This window comes from Castor canadensis, chromosome 9, assembly GCF_047511655.1.
Source record: "Castor canadensis chromosome 9, mCasCan1.hap1v2, whole genome shotgun sequence".
Lineage (NCBI taxonomy): Eukaryota > Metazoa > Chordata > Mammalia > Rodentia > Castoridae > Castor > Castor canadensis.
This window is the reverse complement of record NC_133394.1, coordinates 56,864,058-56,885,507: the sequence shown is the minus strand read 5'-3', so window position 1 is coordinate 56,885,507 and position 21,450 is coordinate 56,864,058. Positions and strand designations below refer to the sequence as shown.

General features: G+C 37.7%; 1 protein-coding gene across 1 annotated transcript in view; it reads right to left on the bottom strand.

Annotated features, from left to right (window-relative positions):
• Positions 1 to 21,450, bottom strand: part of Fgf2 (fibroblast growth factor 2) — a 66,330-nt gene that overhangs the window by 6,341 nt on the left and 38,539 nt on the right. The gene's annotated exons all lie outside the window — the stretch shown is intronic.

Genomic DNA, 21,450 nt, shown 5'->3' with positions numbered 1-21,450 from the left:
GGGTAATCCAGGGTAATCTTCCCATAAAGGAGAAGAAAGTTTATTAATGCTTTCCTCACAGAAACAGAATTAATTCCCTAAATAATAACGAATTTTTCTTCTAGTGGCTAGAGTTTCTTCCAAGCCATAAAAAGAATAGTTTGTTGTACAGAAAATAGCTAATGTTATATAATAGCAAATTTATATTGAAACATACTTCATATTATTAACAATCCCCAAATACTAATAGACAATGAGGAATAAATAAGGTAGAACATATTGATTTCTGGAAATCTCTTTCTTGTAGGAGTAGAAGGGACTCTTGCCTCTTTATTTCAATTCAACTATATCAGAAAAAAAATAGCCAGTTTTCAGATAGTTAGATCTGCAAATAATATTCCAAGGAATGGAGACTAATATGCTACCACATTATTAAGGAAATGTTAAAAAAAATCAATCTCACAAGGCAGCACCAATGACACTTATTAACCTTAGGGGAGGGGCCAACTATTTGCTTTAACAGAAAAAAGGAAAAATCATTTATATTTTGTAATCATTCATAGATACATATGTATACATATATATATCTCAACTGAATGATAAACTCATGTTAGAAAACTATATATATCCCATTATAAATTTTAAACATTTGTATCCATATATAAAAGATGTATACATAGATATGTTACATAAATATAATTTTATAACAAGAAATATATTATTTACCACACATTCATATCTAGAAAACGAAGTTTTAGAAAACCACTGAAAAGACTTGAATCTTTTCCCAGACTTTCTGTTTCCAAGATAAAGCAAAACAAAATAGTATAAACTGAGAGGAAAACAAAACTTAATACACAAAACAAAGAATAGCTGGCATAATAACAAAAATGAGAAGAACAGGACCTTGAAAGACCTAAAAATGAATAATATAGTCTAATTATCTAAAATAGGAATGTGGTATTAGAGCCCATTATATGCTTCTAGAGAAAAGAATTTTACTGGACACTTCCTTGGCTTTAATATTTTGATGGCTCTTAATTTGATTTTTAAGAATTAAAATACAAACTTAAATAATTGCCATTGTGCCACACACTACTAGTACACAAGTCTTTCTGGTGCAAATAAATAACAGGTAGCCTGACGGAAAAGCATACATTGCATAAGAACCCACATAATATGATACACAGTAATTTCTTCTTTATAAAGATTCAAGTGGATAACAGTAAAATACTTAAACCTAGCTATTCTACATCCAATGCCGTCTATCTACCTTTGGTGAAAGTTACTGTCATTTGCTATGGTTTGTATATGGCTTGCGTGTTTTCCAAGGATTCACGTATTTGAACTTGGTCCTTAGTGTGGTGATGTTAAGAGGTGGTGACACCTGTAAGAGGTAGGGCCTAATGGAAGGTCATTAAGTTTGGAGCATCACCCTCAGAAGAGATTTAGGTAGTTTTCATAGGACCCTGGTTAGTTCTCACATGAATGAGTTGTTACATAAAGAACTAGACTGGCCCCTCCTCCATCTCTGCCTTCCTATCTCACCATCCAATCTCTCCCTCACACACTCTCTCCCACCATGATGCAACCTACCATGATATGCAGCCGGGGGATTCATCAGAGGCTGAATGGATGGAGTCACTGATCTTGGATTATCAGCCTCCACAGCTGGACCCAAATAAACCTCTTTGCTTTACAAAGTACACAGCCTAACATATTTCATTATAGCAGTATAAAATGGACTGATACATGCTTCTCATGTGAACTAAAATTAAACTCTTACTTTGTCATTTTCAGTGCTGATTAAATATCTTCTGTTTTCGTTGTCTCAGATTTAACAGCAGGAATAAAAGTTGAGGCAAAGCAAAGAGTGAAAGCAAAATTCATGATAATCATGAAGATAAGTGGAAGGCATTACTGAACTTTCACAGGTCAGCTCCCAAAGAGAAGACTTCAATAACTTCTCTCAGTTACATGCTCACTCAGTATTCTCTTAGCTTCCTGGATGTCCAGCCTTACTAGCTAACACTCCCTACAAAGCTTAGCCCACTAGGATATTTACTATGCCAATAATGTGTGCCTTTTCAGCCAGTTCCTAATATTTCAGAGAAAAGAAAGAATACCAGAGACTAAGAAAATGCATCATGGAACCCAAAAACTTTTTTTAACTGAGGTTACTTTTACCTTTGAAAAAACTGGAGGGCATCTGTGCTGAATGTTCAGTAGTTGACAATAAACTGCACTCCTCTTTAAAATGTGTAATATGACCAATCCTCAGTTCTCAAAAAATTCAGCATTTATCAGTGCAAAGCAAATGTAATTTTTTATTTCTTTCCATTCTAAGTTTATAAATGATCTTCAGTAACTGTGAGCTCAGTATTCCTATTAAAAACTAATACAAATACATCTGTATTAACTTTTATAAACATATTATAGAGCCTTTTTCCTATTCTCACTGTTTACTATTTCAAACTTTAAAGAGGATCTTTAGAGGAACAGTATAACAGAAGAAGTGGATACATGGCCTCTAAGGGTTTATCACAACCTATACGTTGCTGTTAAAGCCTTATTTTTACGTAGGCCCTAGAGTTGGGAAATCCCTTGATTCATAGTTATTGACTTCTTCATGTGCATTATTTCACTTAAAATCACAACAATCTTTTAGCATGATCACACTCAGCAACAAATGAAAAACTTAAACCCCAATGTTTTCAGTAATATTGTCCTTGATTTTGTTGATTCTTTAAAATTTAAGGGGAGATTCCAAGATGGCGGCTAGAGGTAGGAAGCAGAAAGCGACCCTCCTATAGTGAAATCTTGGAGGGACGCTGCAGACACACTTTGCCGGCATAATCACCGAGAAAAGGCATAACTTTGACTCCTCCACATCTCCAGCCGGCGCAGAGAATCTCCACCTCACGTTAAACGGAGAACCGAGGAGGCCCCCGGGCCGCCAGTGGCCGGCGCCCATACGGCTTGGGAAGTCGCGGACCAGGTGAGCTTCGTGGTACCGCGGTTCCCCCACAGACAAGCCTGGGCCAGAGCAGCATAGCCCCCTGGACAGACTGACCTCCACCCGGGAAAAAAAGAGAAACTGAGTACTAAGCAATAAGAACAGTTAAGACACGCTGGAAAGAGGGTGGGGCGCACTGAGCGCTGAAGATTGGGGGAAGGGACTCCTTCCCGGGACTGTAAATAAACGAGCCGGGCGGCCGGAGAGGCTCTGGCGGGAGCGGGGCGCGCCAGCAACCAGGAGCGGGGAAGCTTGTGAGAGGAGGGAAGGCCCACTTCCCACGTGCACTGTAAATAAACACGCAGGCCTGACAACACGGGGCAGTGTCGCCTTTCCCAGTGCTTGGAAAGGGAAAAGCCTGTAGCAGAGGCCCCCCTCCCCCGCACAGGAGAACTCTGAGCAAACAAAGCCTGTGGGACCAGGTGAGTGCTAAGCTCACCCCAGAGATCTGCATAAATAACGCCGCCAGCTACAGGCTGAGAGCAGCAGGCAGGCGAGCCACAGTTGCAGATACCACTCTCAGAACTGCCTCCAGACGCTTTTTTTTTCTTTTTCTCCCTACCTTTGATGAGAGAACAACCGAATTACACCTGCAAGCCGAAAAACTTACTGAAACTGTATTGCATTTGAACTGGGGACACTTGGTGGGGCTTTTTTTTTTTTTTTCTTCTGTGTGTGTGTGAGTGTAGTTTTGTTCTACTTTATGCATCCCCTTTGATGAGACAACTACAGAACAACATCTGAGGCACCAACTCCAGGACTGGAGATTGAGACGGACATCCAAATTATTAAGACTGAAATTGCATTGCATATAAACTTGGAAGTTTTTTGGTTTTTTGGGTTTTTTTTGTTTTTTTTAATTTTCTATTTTCCATTTTATTTTAATTCATTTTTATAAATAGATATTACTTTCATATACTTATTTTTTATTTTTTTTATCTTTGATTTTCAATCCTCTCTCTGTCACTCTATTGTCTATTCAGCTTACTGTCGATTAGTACACTAACACTCCCTGTTTATACCTTTGAAACTCTCTTGTCTGATACCTCGTTCTGCTTTCTCCCTCTTGTCTGTATATTTGTTTTCCCCTTTTCTTTAACTTCTTGCTTTCCATCTCAACTCACTCTTCCATTCTCAATATTACCATTGTTATTATTACAAGCTAGAAAATACTTAATTACACACAGTACAGGGACAGTAACAACACCAAGGACAATGACAGGAAGACAGAAAAAACAAGGAAACCAGTTTCCCCACAGCAAAAAATTAGTACAGGAACCAGAGGGGAATGAAGAGAACAGAAACTCAGAGCCAGACTCCAACAAAATGAAGATAAACTATGCCAAAGGACCCAATGAAGCCTACAAGAATAATTTAAAAGAAGACATACTACAAGTACTCAATGAGAATTTTATAGAGATGATACTGGATAGGGTCAACCAAAATTTACAGGAGACACTCAAGAAATTCCAAGACAATAAAAATAGAGAATTTGAAAAAGCAAAAGAAGAAATAAAGGAAACCATAGAAGCACTGTATAAACACCAAAGTGAAAGAGAGAACACAATGAATAAATGGATAAATGAACTCAGGACAAAAATAGACAACAATAAAGAAGAAAACAGCCAGGATATGGAAAACCTCAGAAAAAAGAACGAAACAGAACTGCAAAACAAAACGGAAGGCCAATCCAGCAGAATAGAACAAACAGAAGACAGAATCTCAGAACTTGAAGATGAAATGGTAATTAAAGGAAAAACTGAAGAACTACTAATTAAACAACTCAAGACCTGTGAAAAGAAAATGCAAGAACTCACTGACTCCATCAAAAGACCAAACTTGAGAATCATGGGCATCGAAGAAGGAGAAGAGGTGCAAGCGAAGGGAATGTGTAATATATTCAACAAAATAATAACGGAAAATTTCCCAAATCTAGAGAAAGATATTCCCATACAAATGCAAGAGGCCTCCAGGACACCAAACAGACCAGATCAAAATAGAACTACTCCACGACATATCATCATTAAAACAACAAGTTCAGAAACTAAGGAAAGAATATTGAAGGCTGCAAGAGAGAAAAAACAAGTAACATACAAAGGTAAACCCATCAAAATCACAGCAGACTTCTCAACAGAAACATTAAAAGCAAGAAGAGCGTGGGGTGAGATCTTCCGGGCACTGAATGAAAATAACTTCAACCCCAGGATACTCTACCCAGCAAAGCTATCATTCAAAATAGATGGAGCAATAAAAGTCTTCCATGATAAGCAGAAACTAAAACAATATGTGACCACAAAGCCACCATTACAAAAGATTCTGCAAGGGATCCTGCACACAGAAAGTGACACCCAACTTAACCATGAAAAGGCAGGCAGCACCAAACCACAGGATAAGAAAAAGCAAGACAGTAGAGAGTAACATCAAGTTAGGTACACACAATCAAACCTTCAAACAACTAAGATAACTAAATGGCAGGAATCACCACATACCTATCAGTACTAACACTTAATGTTAATGGACTTAATTCACCCATCAAAAGACACCGTTTGACAAAATGGATTAAAAAAGAAGATCCAACAATTTGTTGCTTACAGGAGACTCATCTCACCGACAGAAATAAGCATATGCTTAGGATGAAAGGCTGGAAGAAGATTTACCAAGCCAATGGCCCCCGAAAACAAGCAGGAGTAGCAATACTTATCTCTGACAAAGTAGACTTCAAACCTACATTGATCAAACGAGATAAAGAAGGACATTCCATACTAATAAAAGGGGAAATAGACCAAAAGGAAATAATAATCATCAATCTGTACGCACCCAATGTCAACGCACCCAATTTCATCAAACATACCCTGAAAGACCTAAAAGCATATATAAACGCCAACACAGTGGTTGTGGGAGACTTTAACACTCCATTATCATCAATAGATAGGTCATCCAAACAAAAACTCAATAAAGAAATCCAAGATCTAAAATATGCAATAGATCAAGTGGACCTAGTAGATGTCTACAGAACATTTCATCCAACCTCTACACAATATACATTCTTCTCAGCAGCCCATGGAACCTTCTCCAAAATAGATCATATCCTAGGGCACAAAGCAAGCCTCAGCAAATATAAGAAAATAGAAATAATACCATGCATACTATCTGACCACAATGCAGTAAAAGTAGAACTCAACAACAAAAGTAAAGACAAAAAACATGCAAACAGCTGGAAACTAAATAACTCATTACTTAATGAAGAATGGATCATCGATGCAATAAAAGAGAAAATTAAAAAGTTCCTAGAAGTCAATGAAAATGAAAACACAACCTACCAGAACCTATGGGACACAGCTAAGGCAGTCTTGAGAGGAAAGTTTATAGCCATGAGTGCATATATTAAAAAGATTGAAAGATCCCAAATCAATGACCTAATGATACATCTCAAACTCCTAGAAAAACAAGAACAAGCAAATCCCAAAACAAATAGAAGGAGAGAAATAATAAAAATAAGAGCTGAAATCAACGAAATAGAAACCAAAAAAACCATACAAAGAATTAATGAAACAAAAAGTTGGTTCTTTGAAAAAATAAACAAGATCGATAGACCCCTGGCAAACCTGACTAAAATGAGGAGAGAAAAAACCCAAATTAGTAGAATCAGGAATGCAAAAGGGGAGATAACAACAAACACCATGGAAGTCCAGGAAATCATCAGAGACTACTTTGAGAACCTATATTCAAATAAATTTGAAAATCTTAAAGAAATGGACAGATTTCTAGATACATATGATCATCCAAAACTGAACCAAGAGGAAATTAATCACCTGAATAGACCTATAACACAAAATGAAATTGAAGCAGCAATCAAGAGTCTCCCCAAAAAGAAAAGTCCAGGACCTGATGGATTCTCTGCTGAATTCTATCAGACCTTTAAAGAAGAACTGATACCAACCCTCCTTAAACTGTTCCACGAAATAGAAAGGGAAGGAAAACTGCCAAACACATTTTATGAAGCCACTATTACACTTATCCCAAAACCAGGCAAAGACACCTCCAAAAAGGAGAACTATAGGCCAATCTCCTTAATGAACATTGATGCAAAAATCCTCAACAAAATAATGGCAAATCGAATTCAGCAACACATCAAAAAGATTATTCACCACGACCAGGTAGGCTTCATCCCAGGGATGCAGGGGTGGTTCAACATACGAAAATCAATAAACGTAATAAACCACATTAACAGAAGCAAAGACAAAAACCACTTGATCATCTCAATAGATGCAGAAAAAGCCTTCGATAAGATCCAACATCATTTCATGATAAAAGCTCTAAGAAAACTAGGAATAGAAGGAAAGTTCCTCAACATTATAAAAGCTATATATGACAAACCTACAGCCAGCATTATACTTAACGGAGAAAAATTAAAACCATTCCCTCTAAAATCAGGAACCAGACAAGGATGCCCACTATCTCCACTCCTATTCAACATAGTACTGGAATTCCTAGCCAGAGCAATTAGGCAAGAAGAAGGAATAAAAGGAATACAAATAGGTAAAGAAACTGTCAAAATATCCCTATTTGCAGATGACATGATCCTATACCTTAAAGACCCAAAAAACTCTACTCAGAAGCTTCTAGACATCATCAATAGCTATAGCAAGGTAGCAGGATATAAAATCAACATAGAAAAATCATTAGCATTTCTATACACTAACAATGAGCAAACGGAAAAAGAATGTATGAAAACAATTCCATTTACAATAGCCTCAAAAAAAATCAAATACCTAGGTGTAAACCTAACAAAAGATGTGAAAGACCTCTACAAGGAAAACTATACACTTCTGAAGAAAGAGATTGAGGAAGACTATAGAAAGTGGAGAGATCTCCCATGCTCATGGATTGGTAGAATCAACATAGTAAAAATGTCTATACTCCCAAAAGTAATCTACATGTTTAATGCAATTCCCATCAAAATTCCAATGACATTCATCAAAGAAATTGAAAAATCTACTGTTAAATTTATATGGAAACACAAGAGGCCATGAATAGCCAAGGCAATACTCAGTCAAAAGAACAATGCAGGAGGTATCACAATACCTGACTTCAAACTATATTACAAAGCAATAATAATAAAAACAGCATGGTACTGGCACAAAAACAGACATGAAGACCAGTGGAACAGAATAGAGGATCCAGATATGAAGCCACACAACTATAAGCAACTTATCTTTGACAAAGGAGCTAAAAATATACGATGGAGAAATAGCAGCCTCTTCCAACAAAAACTGCTGGGAAAACTGGTTAGCAGTCTGCAAAAAACTGAAACTAGATCCATGTATATCACCCTATACCAAGATTAACTCAAAATGGATCAAGGATCTTAATATCAGACCCCAAACTCTTAAGTTGATACAAGAAAGAGTAGGAAATACTCTGGAGTTAGTAGGTATAGGTAAGAACTTTCTCAATGAAACCCCAGCAGCACAGCAACTAAGAGATAGCATAGATAAATGGGAACTCATAAAACTAAAAAGCTTCTGTTCATCAAAAGAAATGGTCTCTAAACTGAAGAGAACACCCACAGAGTGGGAGAAAATATTTGCCAACTATACATCAGACAAAGGACTGATAACCAGAATATACAGGGAACTTAAAAAACTAAATTCTCCCAAAACTAATGAACCAATAAAGAAATGGGCAGGTGAACTAAACAGAACCTTCTCAAAAGAAGAAATTCAAATGGCCAGAAAACACATGAAAAAATGCTCACCATCTCTAGCAATAAAGGAAATGCAAATTAAAACCACACTAAGATTCCACCTCACCCCTGTTAGAATAGCCATCATCAGCAACACCACCAACAACAGGTGTTGGCGAGGATGCGGGGAAAAAGGAACCCTTTTACACTGTTGGTGGAAATGTAGACTAGTACAACCACTCTGGGAAAAAATGTGGAGGCTACTTAAAAAGATGGACATCGATCTACCATTTGATCCAGCAATACCACTCTTGGGGATATACCCAAAAGACTGTTACTCCAGAGGCACCTGCACATCCATGTTTATTGCGGCACTATTCACAATAGCCAAGTTATGGAAACAGCCAAGATGCCCCAGCACTGACGAATGGATAAAGAAAATGTGGTATCTATACACAATGGAATTTTATGCAGCCATGAAGAACGAAATGTTATCATTCGCTGGTAAATGGATGGAATTGGAGAACATCATTCTGAGTGAGGTTAGCCTGGCTCAAAAGACCAAAAATCGTATGTTCTCCCTCATATGTGGACATTAGATCAAGGGCAAACACAACAAGGGGATTGGACTATGAGCACATGATAAAAGCGAGAGCACACAAGGGAGGGGTGAGGATAGGTAAGACACCTAAAAAACTAGCTAGCATTTGTTGCCCTTAATGCAGAGAAACTAAAGCAGATACCTTAAAGCAACTGAGGCCAATAGGAAAAGGGGACCAGGAACTGGAGAAAAGGTTAGATTAAAAAGAATTAACCTAGAAGGTAACACCCACGCACAGGAAATCAATGTGAGTCAATGCCCTGTATAGCTATCTTTATCTCAACCAGCAAAACCCCTTGTTCCTTCCTATTATTGCTTATACTCTCTCTACAACAAAATTAGAGATAAGGGCAAAATAGTTTCTGCTGGGTATTGAGGGGGGGAGCGGGAGGGGGTGGAGTGGGTGGTAAGGGAGGGGGTGGGGGCAGGGGGGAGAAATAAACCAAGCCTGTATGCATATATGAATAATAAAAGAAAAATGAAAAAAAAATAAAGTAAAATAAAATTTAAGAATAACTTGAGAATATAGGAAGCACAGAGTTCAAATAATACACTGGTTCATACAACATGTGCTTTTTCTTCTAGGCACCTGGGAAGTGCCTAGAACACTTTGAAGTTCAAAGGAAGTGCCTTTGAACAGTTTTGTTCAGTATGGGACACATACTGAACAAAACTGAGCAAAGATCCCTGCCTTTCTGCCACTCAGATTCTAGCTAGGGAAGACATAGTAAGCATAAGCATAACTGAGTAAATTTTAGCATATTCTATGCTAAAATGTGAGAGTAAAGCTGAACTTGGAAAGAGATGGAAGTAGGTGAGGTAGAGTTTCGGTTGTGCTATTATATAGCATGGTCACACAGGCTCCACTAAGGAAGTGACATTTGAGCTGATACTTCAAAGAGGTGAAGGGGTTAACCAGCCAGGTTTCAGAGAAAGGCATGGGAAGAGGGACAAGCCAGTGCAAAAGACCTGTACCTAGAACATTTGAGGGGCAGCAAATTAGACCAGTGGAAGCAGAAGGCTGGAGGGAAAGTCACGAGGTGAGAAAGCTAATAGGATAAGAGAAAGAGGAAGATCCTATACAGATCTGTAGGCTATTGTAAATATTGTGACTCCTATTCTGATAAAATGGAGAGCTGCCATAGGCTACCTGGTAGAAAAGAGACATGACATGACATACTTTTCCTGGACTACTCTGACTGCAAAGACTACAGGGGAAAAGGGGGAAGCAGATGGGGGACACCATTTAAAGTCTAGGCTTGTTCAATGATACAGGCAAAGAGAACACAGGTCCAAGACCCAGTGTTGGGAGTAGAGATGTAAGAATCTGTCAGCTTATGGATGTACTTTAAAGATAGAGTCAAAAGGTTTTCCTAACAGACAATGTACAGTGTGAGAGAAACAGGAACCATGGACAGTTTATGTGCTAGTAGATAGACTTGCTAATGACTGAGATGGAGAAGGCTATGAGTGGAAAGATTTTATAGTGAATTCTATAAAATTTATAGGAATTCTGTTTGCACATGTTAAGTGTGAGATGTATACTGCATAATCAAATGGAGATAATGAGTAAAGTTTTCTGAGCACCTACCATGAAACAAATGCATCACTTAGCCTTTTTCCTTTTTCTAATGCTAATAGCCACAGAATGTTATGGTAAAAAGGACTATTTAATGGGAATGCCAGAAAGTATGTTATATACAGTAATTGCAATGACCCATTATCTTAACTCTATAAGGTATGGAATGTAAAAAGGAATGTGAATGTGCATGTATGAAAGTGACATATATATTCATGTTCTAGTGATGGAACAATAACTCAAGTTATCCCCAAAAGCTGTTCACACTAACTAGCTTAGCGAAGGGTCCTCTAAGGGGGGTGGTCCCAATAATTTGTTAATACTAGTAATGATAATGACTTAAAATGGTGCTAGAAGTCTGACCTTTTATAGGGGGGCCTCTAAATATGAAAGAATCTGATTTAATTTGAAAAATCAACACTTTAAATAGTTTGACTTTGTTTTATCTGAAATTTCAAAAATAAAGTAATATGAGATATTGATACATATTGAAAACCTGATGCTAAAGGGAGATGCTGGGAGCTAACTTTCTCACTGCTAGAGTAGGAGATGACAGCAAAGCAAAAAGGGATGGGAGGCTAAATATTCCTGAAGACATGAGTACATACTAACTAATCTTTAATACAGACTCAGATGGTTAAATACAGAGATTTTACAGATATGTGTAGATTCTTAGTATATGCACATTTTTATTGCTTGATCAGCCAGCAGGGCTTAGAAGCAACAACTACTAACAAGCATACCCAACACTTAGATCAGGGTTGCTAATTCTATCTTCCAATAAAGGAACTCAGGCTCCTTGGAGAAAGGGTTTATTCTAAGCTGAAGTAGGAAATGTGAGTGTGAGCCTAGAATATATTGTAGGCTGAGAAGTAAAGAAGTACTCAAAACAAACACATTGATTGGATATGTCAAAGAGCATTAGCCATCCCAATGGCCAAAGCTGTAACTATTTGAGAAAAATAAATAAATAACACAGTGTCAGGTGTGATTCAAGCTATACAGTAAATATCCATGGATACATACTGATACAAATGATTGAATAAAAAAGTAAATGGAGGCAGCCATGCCTATATCCAAACACTGAAGAGGCAGAGGGAAGAGGATTGCAAGTTCAAGGCCAACCTGAACTACATAGAGAGACACTGTGTCAAAAGAAAAAAACAGTAGAGGAGAAAAATTTCCCATGCAAAGAATATTTCAAATAATTGATCTGAGAAGTACAGCCCCGTCCCTTAAGTTACATAGTGACTTCCTTCCAAAGAGTACAGCATGGGAAGGGGAGGAAAAAATAACTTTATAGTGAAGACAAATACTTTCTTAACCAAGTGATCAATATCAACAATGACAGCATGTCCCCTTCTCTGATGTCATGAAAATGATACTTCTATGGTCTTCCTCCCAAACTCTCATAACTCATCTAACCATGAGAAAAACATCAGACAAATGCGAATTGGAAAACATTCTAGGACACACCTGACCAGTATTGAACTATCAAAGTAATCAAAAGTAAGGAAAGCCTAAGAAATTGTCAAAGTCTAGACAAAACTAAGAAGGCATGATGACTACATCTGGTATCCTGCATGGGACCATTAGATAAAAGCTAAGGAAACATGAATAAAATATGAACTTTAGCTACTAGGGATGTACCAGTACTAGTTCATTAATTGTGACAAGTGTACCATACTAAAAAAAGAAAGTGGGTGTGGATATTTAGAAACTATGTTGTCCTTTACAAGTTTTCTCTTCAAACTATTCTAAAACTAAAATTTACTTTCTAAAACAAACTTAACTGATCATTACACATTTTATACATGAGCAAAATTATCACAGTGTACTACTCCCCTAAAAATGTAAAATTGTGTGTCAAAGTAATAAGAGTACTAAAAAAAACAAAAAACTGATCCTAGGACTATAAATACCATTAGAAAAAGATAAATTTCTCCAGAAACTGGATATGAAATCTCTAGTTATGATATGAAAAAGAAGCACCTCATTTATTTTTTATACTGTGTCATGCCCAAATACAAATTATTTGTTTATAAATACATATCACTTTATTTCACCAGAGTATAAATGTCATTTGAGAATTTTTACCTTTTGTGACACTTCATAAGTGATCAATAAATATTTGCTAAATTAATTAGCAAGCAAAGTGACAGTGTGCAATAAAAATACAATTCAATGACATCACAAAGCCTAAGTAAGATAAAGAGAAATAGGACCAGGGAAAATCCAGCCTAGGAGTTGAAACATAGAATGTGGTTTAATTTTATTGACTCTTTGATCCCTAAGGAAACTAGAGTAGATAGATGGCCCTTTCCAAGAATCTGACTATTCTCACTTGGCATCCATGAGGTTGCAGTGGGCCAGGAAACCTGGGTTCCAATATTACTTTGATTCCTAACTTGTATCTTTGATCAAGTTCTTTAACTTCTCTGGACCTCACTTTCCTCGTTGGTGAAATAAGAAGACTGAATCAGATGATCCTTAAGGTCCTTCCCAATCTGACAGTAAGAAAAGAAGTGAGACAATGAGATGATACAAGATGGCAAATAGGGCACAGCAGCAGATAGCGTGAGCTCTGTGACTCCAAAACCTCACTGAGACGCTGGAGCCACACTTGGCAGAAATAAAGCAGCAAGGAAAACCAAAACTTCGGCCACAAGAACCCCTAGCCCATGGAAAGCTTCTCCATGCCACGTTACACTGAGAAAACAGGAGGGCCCCCACACCGCCAGATGCTGGCTCCAAACCTGCTTGGGAGACATTCAGCAGATGAACAGGTGAGCACCAAGTGTCATGCGGTATTCCCCCAGCCACCCCTAGGATAAACCAGCATAGCCCCCCACCCCAGGTGGACTGACCCCACACACACACACACAAAAATAAACTGAACAATAAACAAGGAACTGAAAACTAACACACAGTAAAGGGACAGAGTTTTGCTGAAAGCACACAGAGAAGGGGGGAGGAGCAAGGAGCTGATTTCCATGCCAACTTTCAGTAAACAAAGGCTGGATAAGCAGAAGGGACAACAGCGAGTGGGTAATAAACTGCTGCCTGAAATAGGGCAGGTAGCAGTCCATAAAGCTCATCTCCAGAGCCAGTGAGCAACATCTAAAGTCAAACAACACTGCAAAACTGAAAAATAATCAGCAAACCATCACAACACTGACAGCAGAGGGCTGGCTGACAGATCACTAACCTTGCCCCAGAGAAAGGGAGTGAGGCAAAGAAACAAGCCCCCAGTAATCAAGCACAGTGAAAACCCAACTCCAAAGCAAGACAGCTGGTGGGCTACAGAGCTGATTCCAGAACCTGAGCACAACACACAAACTTAAACTGCCACACCTCACTGAGGAGGAGCTGACCAAGCAGCTGCCTCTGAAAGACAGAAGAATAAAAAAACAAAACCAAACACTATTGAACCACCTGGCGAGACTACAGCAGAGCTTCTGCTTAAATAAAAATACCGGGATTGGATGCTGGAGGAGTAACGCCAGACTTAAAATAAGACAGATTTTACTGTTCCTGAGCCTGGAATTTTTGTTTGTTTGTTCTGTTTCTTGTTTGTTTGTGTTTGTTCATCTCTCCACATTGATTTCTTTGGGGTTTTTTGTTGTTTTGTTGTTGTTGCTAGTTTTACTATTATGAATTAGCAAATACTAAATTACACCCAGACCACAGACAGAAATAGAACACACACACTAAGCTAAAAACCCAATACAGCCACAAAACAAACCAAAGGAAATAAAACAGGTGACTGAAACCACCAACTAGCCTATTAAGAACATAGTTATACAGTACCAAGTGGAGCAATGGGAAGACAAAAAAAGGATGGAAAATATTCTCCCCCCAAAAATAATTTAAAATAAGATTCAGAGGGAAATGAAGAAAATGGATACCCCGCTCCAGACTCCAACAAAACAAAGATAAATGACACCAAGGAACTAACATGCCCACAAGAACAACCTCAAAGAAGAAATCTTGCAAGTAATCACTGAGAATTTCATGGAGATTTTACTAGGTATGGTTAACTAAAATGTACAAGAGGCACTCAAGAAATTTCAAGACACCAAAAATAAAGAATACAAGAAGACACAGAAACAAATAAATGAACTCATAGGAGCCCTAAATAAACACCAATGTGAAACAGAGAACACTATAAATACAGAAATAAATGAATTGGAGATGAAGATTGACAATATTAAAGAGGAGATGACCCATGATATAGAAAACCTCAGAAAAAAAGAATGAAACAGAAATACAAAACAATGGAAGTTCACTCCAACAGACTAGAACCAGTGGAAGACAGAATCTCAGAACTTGAAGATAAAATAGAAATTAAAGGAAAAACTTAAGAGCTATTAGTCAAACCAGTAAAGACCTGCGAAAGAAATACGCGAGAACTCACCAACTCCATCAAAAGACCAAACCTGAGAATCATGGGCATTGAAGGATAAAATGTGCAAGCAAAAGGAATTCATAATATATTCAACAAAATAATAACAAAATTTCCCAAACCTAAAGAAAGCTATGCCCATTCAGGTACAGGAAGCCTCCAGGACACCAAACAGACTTGACCAAAATAGAACTACCCCATGACATATAATCATTACAACAACAAGCACAGAGAATAGAGAAAGAATATTGAAGGCTGTAAGAGAAAAAAAAACACACAAAGGTAAACGCATCAAAAACAGATTTCTCAAATACCTAGGAGTAAACTTAACAAAGGATGTGAATGACCTCTACAAGGAGAACTACAAACCCCTGAAGAAAGAGATCGAGGAAGACTACAGAAGTTGGAAATATCTCCCATGCTCATGGATTGGTAGAATCAGCATAGTAAAAATGGCTATACTACCAAAAGCAATCTACATGTTTAATGCAGTTCCCATCAAAATCCTAATGACGTTCATCACAAAGATTGAAAAATTTACCTTAAAGTTCATTTGGAAACACAAGAGACCAAGAGTATAGTCAAGGCAATACTCAGCAAAAAGAGCAATGCTGGAGGTATCACAATACCCGACTTCAAACTATATTACAAAGCAATAGCAATAAAAACAGCATGGTACTGGCACAAAAACAGACATGAAGACCAGTGGAACAGAATAGAGGACCTGGATATGAATCCACACAGCTATGCCCACCTCATTTTTGACGAAGGTGCCAAAGACATACGATGGAGAAAAGACAGCCTCTTCAACAAATGTTGCTGGGAAAAGTGTTTATCTGCCTGCAAAAACCTGAAACTAGATCCCATGTTTATCACCATGTACTAGTGTCAACTCAAAATGGATCAAGGACCTTAATATCAGACCTGATACTCTGAAGTTAGTACAGGAAAGAGCAGAGAATACTCTGGAAGCAATAGGTATAGGCAAGGACTTCCTCAATAGAACCCCAGCAGCCCAGCAACTAAGAGAAAGGATGGACACATGGGACTTCATGAAATTAAAAAGCTTCTGCACAACAAAAGAAATGGTCTCTAAACTGAAGAGACCACCCCCCAGAGTGGGAAAAAAACATTTGCCAGCTATATATCAGAGAAAGGACTGATAGCTAGAATATACAGGGAACTCAAAAAACTAAACTCTCCCAAAATCAATGAACTAATAAAGAAATGGGCAACTGAACTAAACAGAACTTTCTCAAAAGAAAAAATTCAAATAGCAAAAAAACACATGAAAAAATGTTCACCATCTCTATAATCATAAAGGAAATGCAAATCAAAACTACACTAAGATTCCACCTCACCCGTTAGAAAAGCTATCATCAAAAACACCAACAACAACAGGTGTTGGCGAGGATATGGGGAAAAAGGAACCCTCATACACTGCTGGTGGGAATGCAAGCTAGTGCAACCATTCTGGAAAAAAATTTGGAGGCTTCTTAAAAAACTAAACATAGACCTGCCATATGATCCAGCAATCCCACTCCTATGGATATACCTAAAGGAATGCAACTCAGGTTACTCCAGAGGCACCTGCACACCCATGTTTATTGCAGCACTATTCATAGTAGCCAAGTTATGGAAACAGCCAAGATGCCCCACTATTGATGAATGGGTTAAGAAAATGTGGGGTTTACACAATGGAGTTTTACCCAGCCATGAAGAAGAAGGAAATCTTATCATTCTCAAGTAAATGGATGGAAATGGAGAACATCATTCTGAGTGAGGTTAGCCAGGCTCAGAAGACCAAAATCATATGTTCTCCCTCATATGCAGACTTTAGATCTAGGGCAAATGCAGCAATGTTGTTGGACTTGGGTCACATGCTAAGGAGAGAGCACATATGGGAGATATAGGGATAGGTAGGAAACCTAAAACTTGAAAGTGTTTAATGTCCCCACTGCAGAGGAGCTAATACAGTAACCTTAAAATAACAGAGGTCAATATGGGAATGTGGCTGGGAAGTAGTGAAGAGGTCAGGTACAGATGAATCAATTCAGGTTGTAATACACTTGTGGATGGAAGCAATGCTAGGAATCTCTGTATAGCTATCCTTATCTCAACTAGCAAAAACGCTTTGTCTCTCTTACTATTGCTTATGTCTTCTGTTCAAAAAACTTGGAGAAAACAGCAGAACAGGTTCTCCCTGGAAGCGATGGGGGTGGAGGGAAGAAGGAGGGGGTGGGGTACAGGGGGGGAGAAATGATCCAAACAATGTATGCACATCTGAATATATGAATAAAGAGGAAAAAAAAGAAGTGAGAACCAAAGTTAAGTTCTCCTCCTACTCTACACATGTTCCCCCAGCAGACCACCCCTTTCGTGCTCTGTTGTCGCAATTCTGGTCAACTGCTAAATTTTAGATTTGAACCTTATGCCCATTTTCCCATGCTTTGTTTTTGGGTTGTTTATTCTTTCACAGTACTTTGATTTCGTAGTTTGGGTTTATGAAGGAGTTTGTTCAGTAGAAATTCGAAAATGCTTTTGCTTACACCACTTCTTAGAATTAAAAACAGACATGAAGTAAGTAGCAAAGTTGAGTATTCCAGAACAAAATAAAAACCACAAATGGTAAAAAACTAAAACTAAATTTGGCTTTAATCTTGTAACATAAATAGATTATATAAAATGGTTATGATTGGTTACTAAAAACAGCAGTAGTTCTTACTTGACATTTAATCTAGCATTTTTATCTCCTAAAAATGACACACATTCTTCTTCAATTACTGTATATTTCTGGCAAATCTGATCAGTATAGATGGTCAATATGGATAATCAAGTCCTCAAAAAATTATTTTCTCTATTTTACTATGTTATAGAACTCACATTGTTAAGCCCGTCAAATAAAAAATTCATTCTTAAATGTATTTTACAGTAATTAAATGTATATCCTCAGAGATGACTTATATTCTCTATTTCACTACTGTGAACAAACACAAGTTACATTCAAATATTAAGATATTTTGTGCAGGTTATCATGATCTACAGCATTATGTAGAAAAAAATGTGCAATTTTCTGGTAGATGAAGACATGTCAGTTTTTTTTCATAGAAAAAAATCAAAGTTTCTGGTGACTTAAACCACTACATGCAGTTTTTTTAAATCTACAATTTTGTGACACTGAAGAAATCATAGATCCTAGTATTTGTTCTGGGTTTGTGTTGCACATAGCAACAAAAATGGAGTAAGGAATCTGTTGTATATTAAAAAACTACTCAACTTCAACCTCCAAATATAAGCTTTGGCAGTAAAATATTGTTACTGTTTGAATATTCTTATTTCCTACTTTAAAAGGAGAGAAATGGCCCTGAGGAAATGCTTTCAAATCCTGAGCAATCCTTAACCTGAACACATTCAGATCATTAATAAGCAAAGATGTTACAGGAAAAAAAAAGGAGCACACATTAGTCTTTCCTCAATACTCTCCACTAGCAATGATCAGCCTAATGAACTGTCAGAAACCAAAATGTTTTATGTGTTGGTGGACCCTTCTTTCTCAGAGGAAAGTAAAATGTTTCGAAGTCATGGCAGGCATCATGTGTGAGGTAAAATGCACAAGAACCCAGGGTGTGCTATAATAGCAATCTGAAATGAGACCAGATACAAAAAGAATTGGAAGGTTTATGCCTTTAGCAAGTGCAGATTCATGAAGCGCAGTCTCTTCAGATTATGAGGCATATTTTCATCCTCAAATGGTGGCTACTAATTGGGACACTGAGCTACTAATTAACACCAAGAAGTCACTATTGTTGGCAGATCAATGACACTTAGTGAAACACCATCTAAACCTCTTCTGCTTTGAGTAAGACACTAAATTCTTCATCTGAAGTCTGACAACCCACCCAGACCTATGTGAAAGAGACAGACTTGCTGCTGAAATGGCATGGCAGCCAGCCACCCAAATTGGATGGTAAGACAAGAGAATAACTTGTGAGCTGAGATGGAACAGGCCCTGTGATGGGAACTGGAACATACAGAAGTTGTTACAACAGCTAGTGCCATTCCTCAAAAGAGACTGGTAAATTCTGAATTTTCAGTTTACCTCTAACAGCTGTGGCTGTTGTGGCTTTTGATAAATTTTCCAGCATTGCTAAACCAACTCTTACTGAATCAACTTGGTGGAAATTAGTTGCATCATGAAGAGTTAACATACATCTGAAGGGATAAAAACACATGTAAGACTAAATAAAACACTATGAGCTTGATCTTCCAACAGTTCCTTTTTCACTGAGGAAGAAAGTGGAAAATGCTGCTTATTTTAGAGTACTTCAAAGTTCTATGGAACAGAATCAACAGTTCAGGAAGCTTAATGCCTATTTGTCAAGAAAAAAGTTCAGAACTCTCTGCGTTTTAACTTAAGAATTCTGTTAAGACTGAGACCTGGACATTTCAGTTTTCAGACCTACTGCCCTTTAATTTGTCTCCTCTTTTATGTAACCCAGTTTTTTTAGAAATGCACTTCAAGATAGAGTAGCTTCTGTTTCCGTGATCCTTGACAACTGTGGAGCTTTTTTATTACTATAGATATACCATTATTATAGTCTATGTTCTGAAAAGAACAATCCCGTCAATGACTATCTTACAAGGTCATTCTGATTACTAGGTTGCTGGATTTTCTAACCTCAATACCTGTAAGACTACAGTGTAATAATCTCTAGGCACTCACTAAGCCAGATTAAGACAAACATACAAAAGGCTGGAGTACTAAGACCATTTGATTAGTATTGTCCATGGTTGGTTACAAAAGAAGCAAATGTATGTATTTCCTTTCTTTTCTCTCCACCCTTGTCTGAAAATGGCCAAACCAACACCATTGCAGAGGTCATAGTGATAAATTTCCAAGGAGTCAATATGTTAGAGGTATACTTTTTTCTAGGAAACCGCATCCATTCCCATATTTTAACTTCCAGTCGTATTACCCAAATCTATATATCAATAGAGGCCTCTTTCCTAAGCTCCAGATGTATAATTCCAACTAGTTAGTGAATATCTTCACCTGAATTTCTCTTAGGCAGTTCAAATCAAACAGGTCTACATTTTAATTTTGTTAACGTCTCACAAAACTTTCTTTTCCTCTTTCTGCTTTCTCATCTACCTTCTCATCCAAACCAGAAACGTGGGAGCCACCTTTTATTTTCTTACCTTTACTTTACTCCTAAATCTAACCAATTACAAAATGCCTGGACTTTTCTCAGTCCTCTCTGTCCTACTGTTTTCCAGGTTCTCAGCATCACTTGACAAGACTTTCACAGTGGCTTTCTAACTGGTATGTTAGAAAATGGGCCAGATGTGGCCACCCATTCTCCATCCTGCTGATAGAGAGATCCTTCCCAGATGCATATCTCATGTGGTCTCTCAGAACTCCCCAAGGTTCTCCACTGCTTATAGTCAGCATGATGTGTAAAAGACTACAGTATACAGTCTATTTAACTCTCCAGCTTTCTCTCTCTTCCTTTCCATTTTGTTTTTAACTTTGCACTCTAGTATTAGTGAATTATTTATAATTCTAGAGATATACCAGGTAGCTTCTTGAATATATACATTTGCATGTTCTATGCCCTAAAATTATCCATACCATTATCTCTACTCCATCTGTCACCTTGAATGCCTGCTGAACTCCTTCCTTTTCATCTACACCCCTACTTATAGGTCATCTCCTTCAGTTCTAGACAAGATAATCACTTGTTTTCAAATATTACTCCCTATGTCATAATACTTCTAACCCTTTCCTGTATTACTGTGCATGGATACAAAACAGAAGGAACCCATCAAAACCCATATACATTATCACAAATACTTATTTACACCTCTGCCTCCCCTTGATTATGACTCATTAAGAGCAGAGATCATGGAACATTTGGTCTTACAAGCCTGATGTCTAGCATAGCCTCTCACATATTGCATGCTCAGTAAGTTTCAGCTATTTCTTGAAGATCTAACATTATTCAACTACCAAACAAAAATTGTGAGCCCTACTTCCAGAGTTGTTATGAATCCTGCAAAAATCACAAAAATTGCTGGGCACTGGTGGCTCACACCTGAAATCCTAGGTACTCAGGAGGCATAGATCAGGAGGATTGAGGTTTAAAGCCAGAACAGGCAAACAGTTTTCGAGACCCTATCTTGA